Genomic DNA, 14,173 nt, shown 5'->3' on the forward strand with positions numbered 1-14,173 from the left:
CAGCCTGCCTCACCATGGTCTGCACCAGGGGCTGCAGGGGAATCTCTGCTGCGGTGCCTGGAGCACCTCCTCCCCCTCCTTCTTCACTGACCTGGGTGTCTGCAGAGCTGTTTCTCTCACATATTCTCACTCGTCTCTCCGGCTGCAGTTGCTGTTGCACAGCAACATTTTCCCCTTCTTAAATACGTTATCCCGGAGGTGCTACTACCATCGCTGATGGGCTCGGTCTTGGCCAGCAGTGGGTCTGTCTTGGAGCCGGCTGGCATTGGCTCTATCAGACATAGGGGAAGCTTCTGGCAGCTTCTCACAGAAGCCACCGCTGTAGCCCTCCGTGCTACCAAAACCTTGCCATGCAAACCCAATCCAACTCCCTACTGAAGTGAAGGACAAAACAATCAAGCAGCAATGGCGAGACTAGGATCTCAAGATCTCAACTGACTCAGTTACTGTCAGCATTAATGTTGCAACAACACAGAGCATTTCTCAGCCTGGAAGGCTGGTGAGCTGTTGTTCTTCACTGGGCTCTGGGCTCTGTGGTTGCACAGCTGGCTGAACCCATGTAGAGCTAGCCCAAATGCACCTACATACCCTGCATTATAGATAAACCCCACAACAACATCAGAGAGCCTGTTTGCTGACCAGTATGGCTGCCCTTTTGTTGCTTCAAATAGAAACCTGGACTATCTCAGCGGTTAAACTTTATCGAAATTTGAAACAAAAAAAGCATTGAACAAGTTTCAGTGTCAAGTGTCAGTTCTAACCCTTTAGGGATACATGTGGTGCAGAAACACCTTCCAGAAAGTGATGAGTAGCACTGCAGTCTCCAGAGAGGACTCACTTCTGCAGATCTTGTGGTAGACTGCATCCGCAGTAAGCATAGGATTAGGAATGGTATCTGAAGAAGAAAATGATCTCCCAAAAGGCAGGTGAAACCCTAACCCTTCCTTCTAATCATCCAGACTTTGTGACTCATTACCCTTGGGTGAGAGGAAATCTCTGTCCGTATATCTTGGCCAGAACTGAGTGCGGGGGTTGGAGGGGGGGCAGAGTGAGTGAAGTCTTAGGTGTCATGTGTTTAGCTGATCTAATGCAAAAATAGAAAGGAATCAAGGGGAAAGAAACCCTGTGAAGACAAGCCAAGGAAAAAAAAAGGAAGCAACACCAACATGCACAGTACCTTCTGCAGAACTTGAGGCAGACACAGTCCTCAGAGGAGCCAAATCCACTGATTCCTGCCTTGATTATTTTGGGACAGCAGGCAAATTATAGCATGAAAGAAAGTAAGAGGCTAACTCAAGACACCTGGTTCTAGAAATTAACAACTGTGGCCTAAAATATATGTTAAATATATTTCAAATCAATTCAGTTTTCTTTTTGAGAAGGACAGGCAAAGTCAGCACACCACCCAAGAGCTGTATCACCCCATTTGTAGCATGGCAGAGGTGAAGCTGGATGGAGGGCCAGCTCCTGGGGACCTTATTGGATAGCAGGGAGAAGAAAACACATCACAGCATTTTCCTCACTTTGCCATCAATGCAAGCGCACATAAAGTCCCCCGTGTACAAACTGCGTAATATGTTTACTAGTCCTATGGTTTTCAGCATGATAAAGAGACTGAACTGACGGACAAGACGCTGCACGACGCCGTTCAGAGGATTACCCCATAGCTGATCCAGAAGGTTGTTAGTATATGGAAGCTGTTATAGATAAAGACCCACTGCCCAGTCTCAACAACACACAGCTGATCCTCTCCTGGATACCATGGTCTGTAGCCAATTTGAGATATTCCCAGGAATGTTCTGCCAACTATGTAGCTAAATGGCTAAGGGATAGCAAAAAAACTAGACCTTCCCAAAGAGCCCAGTGGGATTCCCTTCTTGCCTTTCATGGGTCCAGAACCCATGTGTTCTTTCACTGAGTAAAGGTGGCTGGTTCATCCCTGTGCAGACAAGAAACTGAGCTGCCAAAGGCTTCAAGAATGCAGAGAGGAGCTAGAAAATAGAAAAAGTACTTCAAATTCCAAACCAAATATTAATAGGTTGAAAAAAGCTATTTAAAATGCCCTTTTACCCATGAAGTAAGTTGGTCTTTAAGCAAACTAAAAGAAGGCAGCTCCTGGGGCCTTCTTACCCCTCACAAGCCCTCTCAGTGTGCAGGCTGACTGCTATGGACCTAGAAGGAAGAAGCTTGTGGGACGTGCTCCCTTCCTCTCTCTCTAGGCCTGGAGCTCACAGGGGCTGTCCTTGAAGTCTCAACCCAAACACTTCATGGATCATCTTCCAGTTCAGCTTCCTTCCTTGCACACGTAGGAGAAAAGATTCCCATCAGGGCTGGATCTGCAGCTGATGGTAATACTGCTGGAGATAGCTCTGTTGCCACTCCTCTGCTGTGATTTCCTTCAGGTCCCCACTGCTGGAGCATGTCTCCTGAAGATACCTGTACTCTCAGGGCCAGCACTGTAACCTTGGGTATGGATGCAGGGGCTAGGCTGAACCCTTTGCAGACTGCATCCTGGGAGCATTACTTGGAGCAGTTCTCCAAAGCTAACTGCTCAGGTATCTGGGAGAGGTATCAGGAACTGGGGCTCAGCCCTAGACAATGCACATTTCTGTGAGCACCAGCTTAGACTGCAGGATGAAGAAGCTTGGTAGACAGAAGCTAATCTCTATCAAAGGTTTGGGGCATTAAATCAATGGTCTTCATTGATATTTCTCCTTCTCTGTAGCCTGGTCTGAATGGTGAGTAGACTGAAAACCTTTGGCTGCTTCAGATACTTCCCTTGCATGTGGAAGGGACATTTGAGACCAGCAGTTATCTTTCAGTCACATTGCATCATGGCCAAACCAGGCATGTCCTGGTACGCTGCCTACCAGGAATCAAAACTATTTAAAGATCTCTGTCAAAGATTTAACTAGGTACCATTCCCGAGTAATCTCACGGCACTGCAGTCGCTGCCCTCTCTCTATCAATGACTCCCCCAAAAGGGGCTTAAAGCCTTGGGAACTGTTGGAGAGATTATTGGAGCTGGATGCTCCTGACCATGGGAAATTGCTGTTACTAACTTGTGTCTGGAGTCAGCTTCATGCAAGGAAGCAAGAGGTTCCCACCTCACTCTGGAGGCGGTCTGGGAGGCCTGCTCCTGGCTAGAAGGAGAGACAACAGAGGAGACTTCTGAGCAAGAGGTAAAGGCCACAATTGCTGCTTCATGAGGGTCACACTGAGAGTAATCACAGTAAACAGCAAACTTGCCGGAGATGTCGGCAGGAAGGCAGGCACAGTCACAAGTGCAACGGTCACAGTGAAACTGCCACCTTGGCGGTGGCCTCAGCGTGTAGACGAGAGCTGCCATACATGGCATGCAGCATTCCCCTGCCAATGAGGGGGAGGACCAGCCTGTCTTGAAGTGCCCTGCTCGTGTCCTCCGCCCTTGGGCAGCGGCTGTGGCTGCAGGATGTTTCACTGCAAGCGGGAATTGCCAGACAACCTGGCAGAGCTGTGTTTGCAGCTCCCCCCACACAGCAAGCGACTCTGCCCCATGAATGGCCTATCTGCCCTGGTGAGGCCAGGAAGGATGACGCAGTTCTGGAAAGCTCTCCCTGTACAGAGGTCCTGTGTCCTACTGCTGCTTGTCTGTTGGCTCTCACAGCCTTAGCCATTGTATCAGAAACCACGTACCCTCTAAGCAGGGGCTAAAGGCAGCTGCTGCTCACCGACCCCCACCTCTGCCCTTTTCCACCAACAGTGTGACTGCACACACCAGTGCTCTCGCCAGAGCTCTGCTTGTGTGAGCTCCTCTTGAAGTCAGCGATGGTCAAAGCCATATGGAGTCTCTCCATAAGGATATGTTGGGGCCCTGAGGGCACCCACAGCGCTGACTGTCCCTGCCCAGGGACCCCATGTCAGCCCCATGGGGCCACCGGCCCCTGCCCCAGTGACGCTGCAGGAGGGCCAGTCTCCAGCTCCCACAGCCCTGCCCTGCCCCACCATGGGCCCACTGGGCCAGGGCCACCTGTGGGCTCACATTCTGGCCTGGCTGCAGCCTGTCCCCAGGGCTGGGGCTGCACCAGTGCCCTCCAGCTGCCTGGCTTAGGGCTGGGGTGGTGGGACAGGCCCTGGCTGCCAGGCCCTGCCCTGCTGCCATGGGGAGCCCCTGGCCTGTGCTGCTCCCTGACAAGATGGTTTTGTGGCCACAGGAGAGTCAGAGGTTGTACACTACAGGTCCAGCCAAGGAGGTTTCTCCTGTGGAGAAATGCTCTGCTTCTGCATACCACCATGGACACAGTGACAAAGACTCCCTTTGGCCCCTTGTCGTCACACAGATGGCATATTTTTTAAAATGTCTGTGAGTGACAGATGCTACTTAACTGTGGCATGAGGACATGCAGAGAGACAAGGCTACAAGTGACACTTTTGGAGGTCCCATACCATCAGTAGCAGACTGTGGCCATGGTGCACACTGAAGTGGGATCCCCATGGGCACCAAGCACCTCCCTCACCAGCCTCCCCCATCCAAGTTTATTCGTGAGGGAACCTGTAGATACACTGCAGATGAGCCATCCCAAGAAGGATTATCCAGTAATGGGGCAACTGGTGGACTAGGACTTTGGGGTGCAGTCAGTGTGTCACCATGAAAATATGGAGGCACTGTCTGTGACTCAAAGGACAGCTACATCTGAGCAGATATTAGCTCCTCAGGGAAGGGCAAGTCTAAATGTCCTCTGGCTCTGCCAAAGATGGACTGTACATGCTGCTTGAAAGACCCTCTGACTGATTTGAGATCAACTTTAGAAAAAGTATAGGCCTTTCCTGAGCAGCCTTATTTCCACCATGACTTTAATCTTTTCACATCTAGTGATGTTGATGAAAAAGTTATTTAGAAAACCCTCAAGCACTTTTACCTTTATGCATTTTTCCCCCCTACCTCACTGTTCTCACACTTAAAACAGCAAAAACATTATTGCTCAAGCTTTCCAGAAACAATTTCACCTTTGGGCAGAGACTAAGCACATAACTTCTCAACCCAGAAAAACAGAAGTTTCAGGCTGTTCTGAGTAACAGAGGAGGAAAGCCCATGGGACTAGGATGGAAACAGCATTGTGCAACAGAAATGGTAGTCTGCTGCTTTTCACAGTATAACTAACTCTTACTTGATTTTCATTTCTTTTTCTAACAAATTGAAGTTACCTAAGGATATGGACAGTGTTAGCAACTGACCTTTAAAAAGGGCTAGCTCCAAGAAAATACACAGGTATCGCACATGCATCTTGCAACTCCTCACCTTTAGGCACCTGACTTCCAGAATAGTCTCCAGAGCTTAAATATTACATCCAGGAGTGGAGTTTTAGGTGTCCAAGAAATGTTAAGCCCATAAACAAGTCTTCTGCAGACTTTTGGAGGCTTACAAGTTGAGTGACATCTGATCTATGTTCAGGAGCAACTTTTTGGATTCAGGCACACAGATTTCTCTAACTATTTCTATTCTCTCTCTTTGGGGCTGGAAAAAGACCTATTTAATTGATTTAAATGGATTTTCTTTCTTGCAGTGGGCATGTTCTGGGGCCTGTGGTTCTAGATATCCTAAATTTTCTACCCTTGCTTTTTCTTTATTGACTACTACAGAAACTGATTAGATCAGATGATGTAACTCTAAGATATCTGAGATGTTTGAAATGGCTATGGAAGCATTAATCTTTAATGTTTTATGACATGCCAATAATTTGGAGAGTTCTCAGTCTGCACATTGTTTACTGGTATCTTGCCACTTTGTAACTTGGATCAGTGAGGTTGCATCTACATCAGATAGCTCTATTTGACACTAATCCATTATCCTAAGCTTGTCATCATGGTACCCCTGTATTTAAATATCCTTTCATTTTATCTTCAGGTTAATGATGCCTTTTGAGAAAATCCTAATCTGGATTTCTTCCAGAGTATGTATTTTTTAATCTACTGGGCCCAATACAATTGATGACAATTGGTGTGTGGCAAATAATCTTTCACAAAGGGTAAACAGAAGCCTGACAGACTGCAATACCTATTCCTGTCCCATACAATTTGTATCTTAGATATACTAATAAATAATATATTTATCAGTTATATACTGATATTTATTAGTATTGCCTATTTTTGCATGGCCAGTCTAAAGACATGTTTTGCCATCAATGGATATTGCAGATATTTTAGTTCATAAAAGGCTTTTATCCTTTCTTCTTTAGTTGCAAGTCAGAATGCATTTCCATATTACATTTTCCCCAGTGGCAAAATTGATCTAAATAGTTCTCTTTCTTCCCCATGCCACTTGTTCCTGCTGCCACATCAATCTTCTGCTATGCTTTTTGTGCAAATGCAACCATCTGTGGGGCAACACTGTAAGACAGATCAGTAAAATCAGGGGTGCTGAAAATAAACTCTCTGGGAAAAAAAAAAAAATTGGCAAGACAGTTAAGCTGGACAATGTAGGTGAGTGGTGAATCCCCAAACAAAGGGTGTTCTTCAGAACAAGATGAGAGAAAGGTCAGGGACACAAATGTGTGTGTCAAAAGGGGAAGGTTGAGGATGTCTCTTTTTCCCCTAAAAATGATGGACTGGAGACCAGATGATGGCAGAGGCTGCAGGAAATATAAAATTATCTATAGAAAAAAAGAGTTTGGCTTTGACAATTTTATGTTGAAGATGATGGTTGAATATTTCTAAGAGAGACTCAGATGTAGGATCAGAGAGATGGAAACATTTACCCATCATATTTGATACTCTTCCAACATAAGTTTAAAGAAAAGACCATAAACACATGAAATACTGTCCCAAGGCACTGTATTTTACAGTACCCTTTCATATGAGACAGCAGTGTTTCATATGTAAATACTGAAACTATGCTGAGGCCAGCAGTCCATACAAGCATAGATTATGGGAAGTATTTACTAAATTAAGATAAGGTTGTCCATATTATACCCTTTCTCCATTCCCTACCAGTGAGAGAAAAAGCACTTTTCTTTCTCAGTCCCGTCTGCTCACCTCTCTTCATGCTGATATGATTTTTGCACTTCCACATTTGACAGCGTGTTGTGTGTGCTTACACCTCTTTAGAACATACCAGATGCTTTGCTTGGAGGGCAGTATTTTTATATTCTGATATAATACTTCGTACTTTTCTGCCAGCAGCTGAATTAAATACCCAGAATGTTTCAATCCTAGATGTTCTCCAGAAAGTGTTTTGGAAAGAGAGGCTTGTTTGTTTTCATAAATCTTGTATGCTTCACAAAATGCAGCGTGCATGAAGTATTTCCTCTTTGTTAAAGGGTTTGGGGAGCCCCTACTTTTCCTTAGTACCTCTTTGTCATCCTGTTCTGTAATAATAAGCAAGCAAGCAAGCAAACGAACGTATCTTCCCTACATATTAAAACAAACCACTGTCAGTTTTTGTGTACAGCTTGTGCAGAAAAGATTCTCTTTCCTCCCTGTGCTTTCTGTATTTTGTTAATTGACTATTTTGAATGCTTCTGATGAAAAGCACCTATTTGGCTGCAGGCTCTCTGCTGCAGAGCTCTCAGGAGGGTGGCTGGCTGGACATTTGCTTTGTCTCTCATCAGCTTCAAGGAGAAACTATCTGGCCCCCACAGTGACCGCTCAATCTCCCAGTGCAGAATTTTAAAACACCTGGGCTCTGCTGTTCTCTCCTGCTGTTCTCTCCAGCATTAGCCAAGAGACTTCAGAATATTTGTACTGCTTTGCTGAATCCCTCTGGACATTTAGAAAGCAATACATTACTGCATTGCTTTGCATTTCTTGTTGCTGTTTTTTGTTTTATTGGTGGTTGCACATTTGAGTTGGTAAAACGGTTTGCTGTTCCTATTCCAGACACGATTTGTTCACCTATCCTATCATGCTATTCTATACGCTAATCTGTCTGTTCCCCTCTTTGCTTTCTTTCTCTCATTCATCTCCACTCTTGCCTTTCCTTTTTCTCCCCTCGTTTTATGAACTCCAGTTCTCTAATTCCATTTCTTTGTACCAAATCTCATGCATAAGAACGTGGCCAAGACATTACCCTGCAAACAGTTACATGTAAACATTTTTCTGTATATCTTATCCAACTGAATACAATGGCACTACTTACATGCCTTAAGCAACATGTGCATGTTCGCAATACTGGAGCCTAAGTAACTCACCTAGCTCCTGGCTTTTGCACGCAAAGAAGGAACTGCTGTGGTTTGTACACAGCATACCTAAATTCCAGTATAATCTCATTGCTGTTACCCTCATTTTCCACTTCCCCTCCCTGTTTGTTGTAATCGCCTATTCTGCCATTTCAGATTAAGTATCTCACCATGGAACGATTTGTATTCGCTCTTAATTTGATGTACTGGAAGTAGTCCTATTGACTTAAATGGAACTGTGCACATAAATAAAGGTAAGTATATGTGCAAGCCATTAACAGACCGTACACTGCAAATCCCACAGGAAAAGCATGGTACATTTTATTCATTTCACAATGTTTGCACATGTTAAATGCAGGTTGGGTAATTAGTAACTTTTTCCAGAGTAAGCTTTGAGGTTTCATACCAGCTTAATGGAAACACCACTAGTCATCTATAAGTGCAGGACAAACTCCAGTTCCAGAGAATTCAGAGGTGACACAAGACAGTATGTATGACTAACTAGAGAAAGAAAAAAAAGGCACACGGTTTAAAACCGATGTAATATTAATGTACGCAAATAATTCTTAAACTATGCCAGAGGACAGAGGAGAGGGATTCGGAGTTGGCCCAGAAGCGGGGGTCAGGAGCGGCGAGCAGGCTGCGGGAGCGGGCAGCAGCTAAGATAGATAGGCTTGCAGACAGGGGGAACCCCCTGGAAGACGGCGTGAAGGTCCACAGCAAAAGCAGACGGAGACGCCCAGCAGCGGGGACGCGTGAGCTGTACAGCAGGGCCGGAGGCAGGCCGGGACTTCAGCTACGGAACGCCCAGGGAGCCAGGGCTGACTGCAGTTAACCAGGGAGCAGGGTCATGCCATGAAAGAAAAGTGGGGGGCTCCTGGGCCAATTCTGAGGCAGGTTCTATTTCAAATGGCAAGAAGGGGGGCGAAAAGAAGAAACGTCTGTATTTTACAGCATGAACTCAGTGCTTTGCCATTTCGGCGAGTGAATCAGCATTCAGCGACACGAGCCTATTCAGACGCCTCAGTAGTTCATTCTTCGCCTTGCACTTTTACATTTCACTGGGTGTGAAGTCCACGGAATAGTAAATAATTACTCTGTGTTGCTGCCGCTGCTGTTGGCAGCGCTGCGCAGTCCCCGCGCACCGGCCCAGCGAGCTGACCGCCACCGGGGCGCGGGCGCGGACGCCGCCCCCGCCCTGCCGGCGCCGAGCACCCCCCGCGCCGGGCCACCCCCGAGCCCAGGAGCGGCACAGAGCGAGAAGAGGGCGAGGCGCCCGCGGTTCCCACCGCCCCCGCGGCCGGGCGGCGCGGCGAGGCGGGCGGCAGCGCCCCGAAGGGAGCACGACGCCCGCTGCCTGCCGGGGCCGCCCCGCCCCAACGGCCGCCGGGGGAGGGCGAGGGGGCGGCACCGCCGTGCGCGTGAGCTCAGCGCGTCGCGGAAACCAACCGCCCGGGCGCCGCCTTTCCTCCGCGGGCAGAGCCGGGCCCGGCCCGCCCGGCCCCGCGCCGCCGGGCTCGGCCCGCCCCGCCCCGCCCGGCCCCGCCCCGCCCGCGGCAGCGCCGCCCCCTCCGCTCCTCACACACACGGAGACGCTTCCTGCGTGGGGCCGGGCCCGGGCGGGCGGAACGGCGCCGCTTCCTCCCGCCGACTCGCAGGTAGCGGGGGTGGGCCCGCGGCGGGGCAGGGGGCGCGGGGGGGGGTCCGGCGGCGGCGCCGGGCGACCCCCGCCTCGGGCCTCCGCCGGCAGCCGCCGCCCTGAGCGTGGCGGAGGGTGAGGGGTGGAGCGGAGCCTTCGAGCCGGAGCCGCCTCTGGGCGGGGGCCCGAGCCCGAGTAGGAGAGGGCCCGGGTGGGTCCCCGCTGCGGTCGGGGGAGCCGCGGCCCAGGGGTGTCCCGGGGGCCGGGGGGAAGTCGGCGGTGGCCGCCGCTGCTCCTCACATTGCTGGAGGGTGAAGTCATCGTGCCCATTGTCTCCCCTCGGCTCCCCCCGGGCGGAGCGAGGGGCCCGTCCCGCCCTGAGCCGTGGCGGAGGAGGGGGGCACGGCCGGCCCGGGCCGCCTCCCGCCCGAGGGGCTGGGGTAGCGGCGTGCCGCCGGGTGGGTTTCGCTTGGCCTCGGCGTGGCGGGCGGGGCTGCGCGGAGAGGTGCAGCCGCCCTCCGCCCGCCCGGGTGGGCCGCGGCGCCGCGGGGGGCCTCTCGGCGAGCGTCTCGCTCCCGCCGCCCGGCAGCGGCATCGGGCCGCCGGCGGGCCCGGGAAACTCTTGCACTTGAACTTGCAGGGCACGGGGAGAGCGGTGCACGCAACTCCCCGGCCTTCGGCACGATCCGGGGGGCAGGGGTCGCACGCCTCTCCCCCGAGAGTTTCTCGTTTACCGCTCTGTGCTCTGTTGTCCACCCCGGATCCGGTTAATGGGAGGAGTGGAGGGGTTTCGAGTGACTAGGGATATTGCATCTCGGCTGTAAAGGCGGTGGGAGGACAAGCAGTGATGATAGCCAGCGTCTTGCCGAGTGTTTTCCTTGCACAGGTCCTGCAGAGCTGGGAGTTTTCCACCTGGCAGCGTGCTATACACACAGCAACTATTGCAGGCGCGTCTTGGAAGGATAGGGAAAAATGGGTAACAAACAGTCTGAACGCCAGCGTGCGTGTAAGTGAGCTGAAGAGGTGGTGGTTGATAAAGGGGAGGTGTCCTTCTGCCTTTCCCCTCCTGATCCTGTACTCTCTGACAGAAAAGAAATGGGGCTTTGCCAAAGGGATAGCAGTGGAGTGGAGTTATGGGGATATGCCAAAGGGACAGTAGTAGAATGCGGTTGTTGCTGAGCAGAAGAATCAAAACTTGAAGCCTTCATGCCCTTGTAGTCGCTTATTGGAAACGTGCCTGTGTTTCCCTGTGAGGGGCACAAACCTTGTTTCTGTTAAAATACTGTAGGGGGCATTGGTACTGATTAGTGCTTTATCTCAATTGTCATCAAGGACAGCGTTATTTTTAAAAAGCAAAGGGCTGTTTGGGAAATGGATCTTACAGGATTTAATTCTGTAGGCAAAACTTAATTATAAACTCATTTTTAAAAATTCAATTTTTTCTTTCAAAGTTTTGGATTTCTTTTTAATAATTCCTTTTTTGGCAGCCAAAGAACCGTATTTCAGTATCTGATTAAATGTTTTTTACTAAGTTAGTTGGAAAAGAAGGTTTTCAGTTTAATATCCAGGTCAAACTGAAGTATAAATTCTGAATTGCCCAGCTAACAGAATTCACTTGCATGCTTAGAAATGATGGCTGTTGTAACATTACTTAACAATTTCAAAAATCTTACCATTATTTAACTGTAAACATTTAAATGCTTGTACTTAAAGCTTTCAGAAAGCTGAGAAAGCACCTTTTTTTAATTCCATGTGAACTAGGCCTATTTGGTCCAGAAAATGAAAGTTTCACTTTTGCATAATGGCAATAATGCTACTCTTAAAAATGAGTTCAGTAAAAGGCTTACATATGCGTAACTCTTCTGTATGCGTATTTCTTGAAGTATGCCGAGTTTCTACTGTGCTTTATACAACTCAGCATTTATAAAATGCTGAATTCTCGCTGTTATGTTTATGTTGTCAGCTATTTTTGAGTTTGAGGATATCAGATCATAATTTCTAAAAGAGGGAGTTGAAATGTGTATGTGTGGTTTTCTTCTCTTCCCTTCCCCTTAAATCTACCAGAGAAATGGCACATTTCTTATGTAGAGCAATCATCAGATTTTGATTAATTATGCTAGCTGAGGCTCAGGAGGAAAGAAGATGCTTGACAGATGTATTTGTTTACCTTCGTAGTGTGTACAAATCCTGGTTTCTCCATTAGTAAATGAGTCATTAAAACTCCCTTAGCTATGGGATTCCCAGTTAGCATTAATATATGCATTAGGAAAACTTGTTTTGTGTGAATATTATCAACCTGTGAAAGAACACAAGCCCTTGAATTCTTTTGGCAGTTGGGTAGAGCCTTTTGTGATGGAAAATGTGTATACTTTTTTTTTTCCCTATTATTAATTACAGCATTTAGCTACTACTCCCCATGACAAAAACTTCAGACTGATTTTGTGCAGTGGGTAGGTGGTTCTTCCTAATCAGTCCAGTTTGGGTTTTTTTTCTTTGCTTGGGCCTTTTGATCCTTACTTAGTCTTATTAAAGTATTCCTCACAAGGTTTTCCTTCCCCCTTCCCAGGGAATCAAAGCGGGATGCCTAAATCTTTTCACAGGACTTCTGAATCCTGATTCGGAAGCGCTAAGAAAGGTCTTTCAACTCTGAAGTACAACTATACTGTTCTGCACCACTATTCTCTGATGGCCTTTAGCCAAGCTTGTGGTCTCCATTACGGGGTCAATTTACTCTGGCCCATGGTCAGACATCCATAATTAGCTTTGTGATTTGTTTTCTGAATTGTATGTAAATACCACATACCAGCCTAGTAGAATAAATTTTAATACCTGACTAGAACGAGTTGATGGATACATGTTTTAGGCTCTGCTCTTCTTAGTGTGATTTCTGGTTTGTAGCTGATTTGCGAGTCAGTCCGATTCTTTCTTAGGGTCAGCAAAGGCTCTTTGAAGGACTAATAAAATTCATTCTAACACTGGCTTATCCATAAAGAAGTTGATTTCGGATTTTTCTCATTTTGTGTTTGACTTAGAGCTAAGTTTCCATTGTTCCTTCTGTGTGAACTGATGGAAGATGTGTAGCTGAACAAATTGGTGTGTGTAACACAGCTTCAAGATACTGAGAATGGTGTTGGATCTTATATTGCTAAAAGCATCTGAATTGCACCTGGAGGTAGACTTCCACCAAGAAGGTGAAAGGTTACATTGAGTCTTAGAGAACTGGTTGTTTTTAATGTTTTAGTGTTGCAGTGTACAGGTTTTTTTTCCCCAAAGGAAGAATATGGAAGAGGCTGTATCAGTACCTTGAAAACAGTTGGCTTTTTAAAAAATGTTCCTAATTTTCACAAGAGGAGACTTCCTTTATTTCTGAGTCTCTGAAGTGGAAGTTTTATCCGTGATTTAGTCTAATGTTAGTTCATTTCTGGTAGTTTGTTTTTTAAATCTTCAGTGAAATAATCTTTAAGGAAAAATTGAAACCTTTTTGTGTTATAAATAGATTAGATTTCAGATGTTGTGTGTTCTACTTTAACTTGGAAAGAAATAAAAGTCCAAATAAGCAACTGTGAGTTTGAACTGAAGAGTAGAATTCAGAGTATAATTTCAGTTTTCCCTCTTAAGTATTCACTTGAAGGTTACTTCAGAAGATTTCTTCAGGCACTCTATTTATTCTATTTCTTAGCGCTTTGTGATAAGTTGTTATATAAGTAGGTATTTGGTCTATTGCTGATATTTATGGATTGACATGTCTTCTAAACTTCTGTAAACTAAGTTCACCTCATTATCCCAGATTTTCTTGTAAGTTTATTTTTTAGTTTATGAGAAGAGACTTTGTGGAAGAGACTTTGTTCGTCTGAGTCATAAGGCAGCTTAGTCTTCTTTTTTCAGTGATCTCTGGTGGTTTCATGTACATTTCTGGCAATTCTCAGGCACTGCAGAACTGTGTTTTACCTTGGTTTTGATTGCTGGTCCTTCTCTGACATGGGTTGCTTGTTTTTTATTTTTTTCTCTTAGTGCAGGTACTGACTCAAGGATCCAAAACAAAGCAATGAATATCTAAAAAGAACTGTAAATGTTATGGGGGACTAGAATATTACAGGGCTGTACTAGAAATTTTCTTCCTGTTGTGAGCATGGCTTATATGAGCTTTAGAATAGTCTGAGGTCTTCAAAGTAGAATTCAGAGAAGGAAGAAAAGCCCCATAGCTGAGTTGTGACATGTCATTTGTGATACCACCCTTAGGTCTTTCCTCATTAAGGCAAGTGAGGAGGGCCTCGACTGTTTTGCTTGACTTTCATGGAAGTCGTGGCATACTTCTAAGAATAATTAACCCTACCTTGAGGTTTATCCATGGAGTAAGAAAAAGTAGAAGTGCTTCCATTTT

The 14,173-nt window shown here is 47.0% G+C and overlaps 1 protein-coding gene across 2 annotated transcripts in view; it reads left to right on the top strand.

The window, feature by feature from the left end:
- The first annotated feature begins 9,684 nt into the window (after nt 1-9,684).
- RNF19A (ring finger protein 19A, RBR E3 ubiquitin protein ligase) overlaps nt 9,685-14,173 on the top strand; it is a 60,727-nt gene continuing 56,238 nt past the window's right edge. The window contains exon 1 of one of the 2 annotated variants that reach the window (XM_072852113.1): nt 9,685-9,811. The gene's annotated coding sequence lies outside the window, so the exon portion shown is untranslated. The remainder of the gene's footprint in view (nt 9,812-14,173) is intronic. The other variant, XM_072852116.1, reaches the window with a different exon arrangement.

This window comes from Ciconia boyciana, chromosome 2 (genome assembly GCF_034638445.1).
Source record: "Ciconia boyciana chromosome 2, ASM3463844v1, whole genome shotgun sequence".
Taxonomy (NCBI): domain Eukaryota; kingdom Metazoa; phylum Chordata; class Aves; order Ciconiiformes; family Ciconiidae; genus Ciconia; species Ciconia boyciana.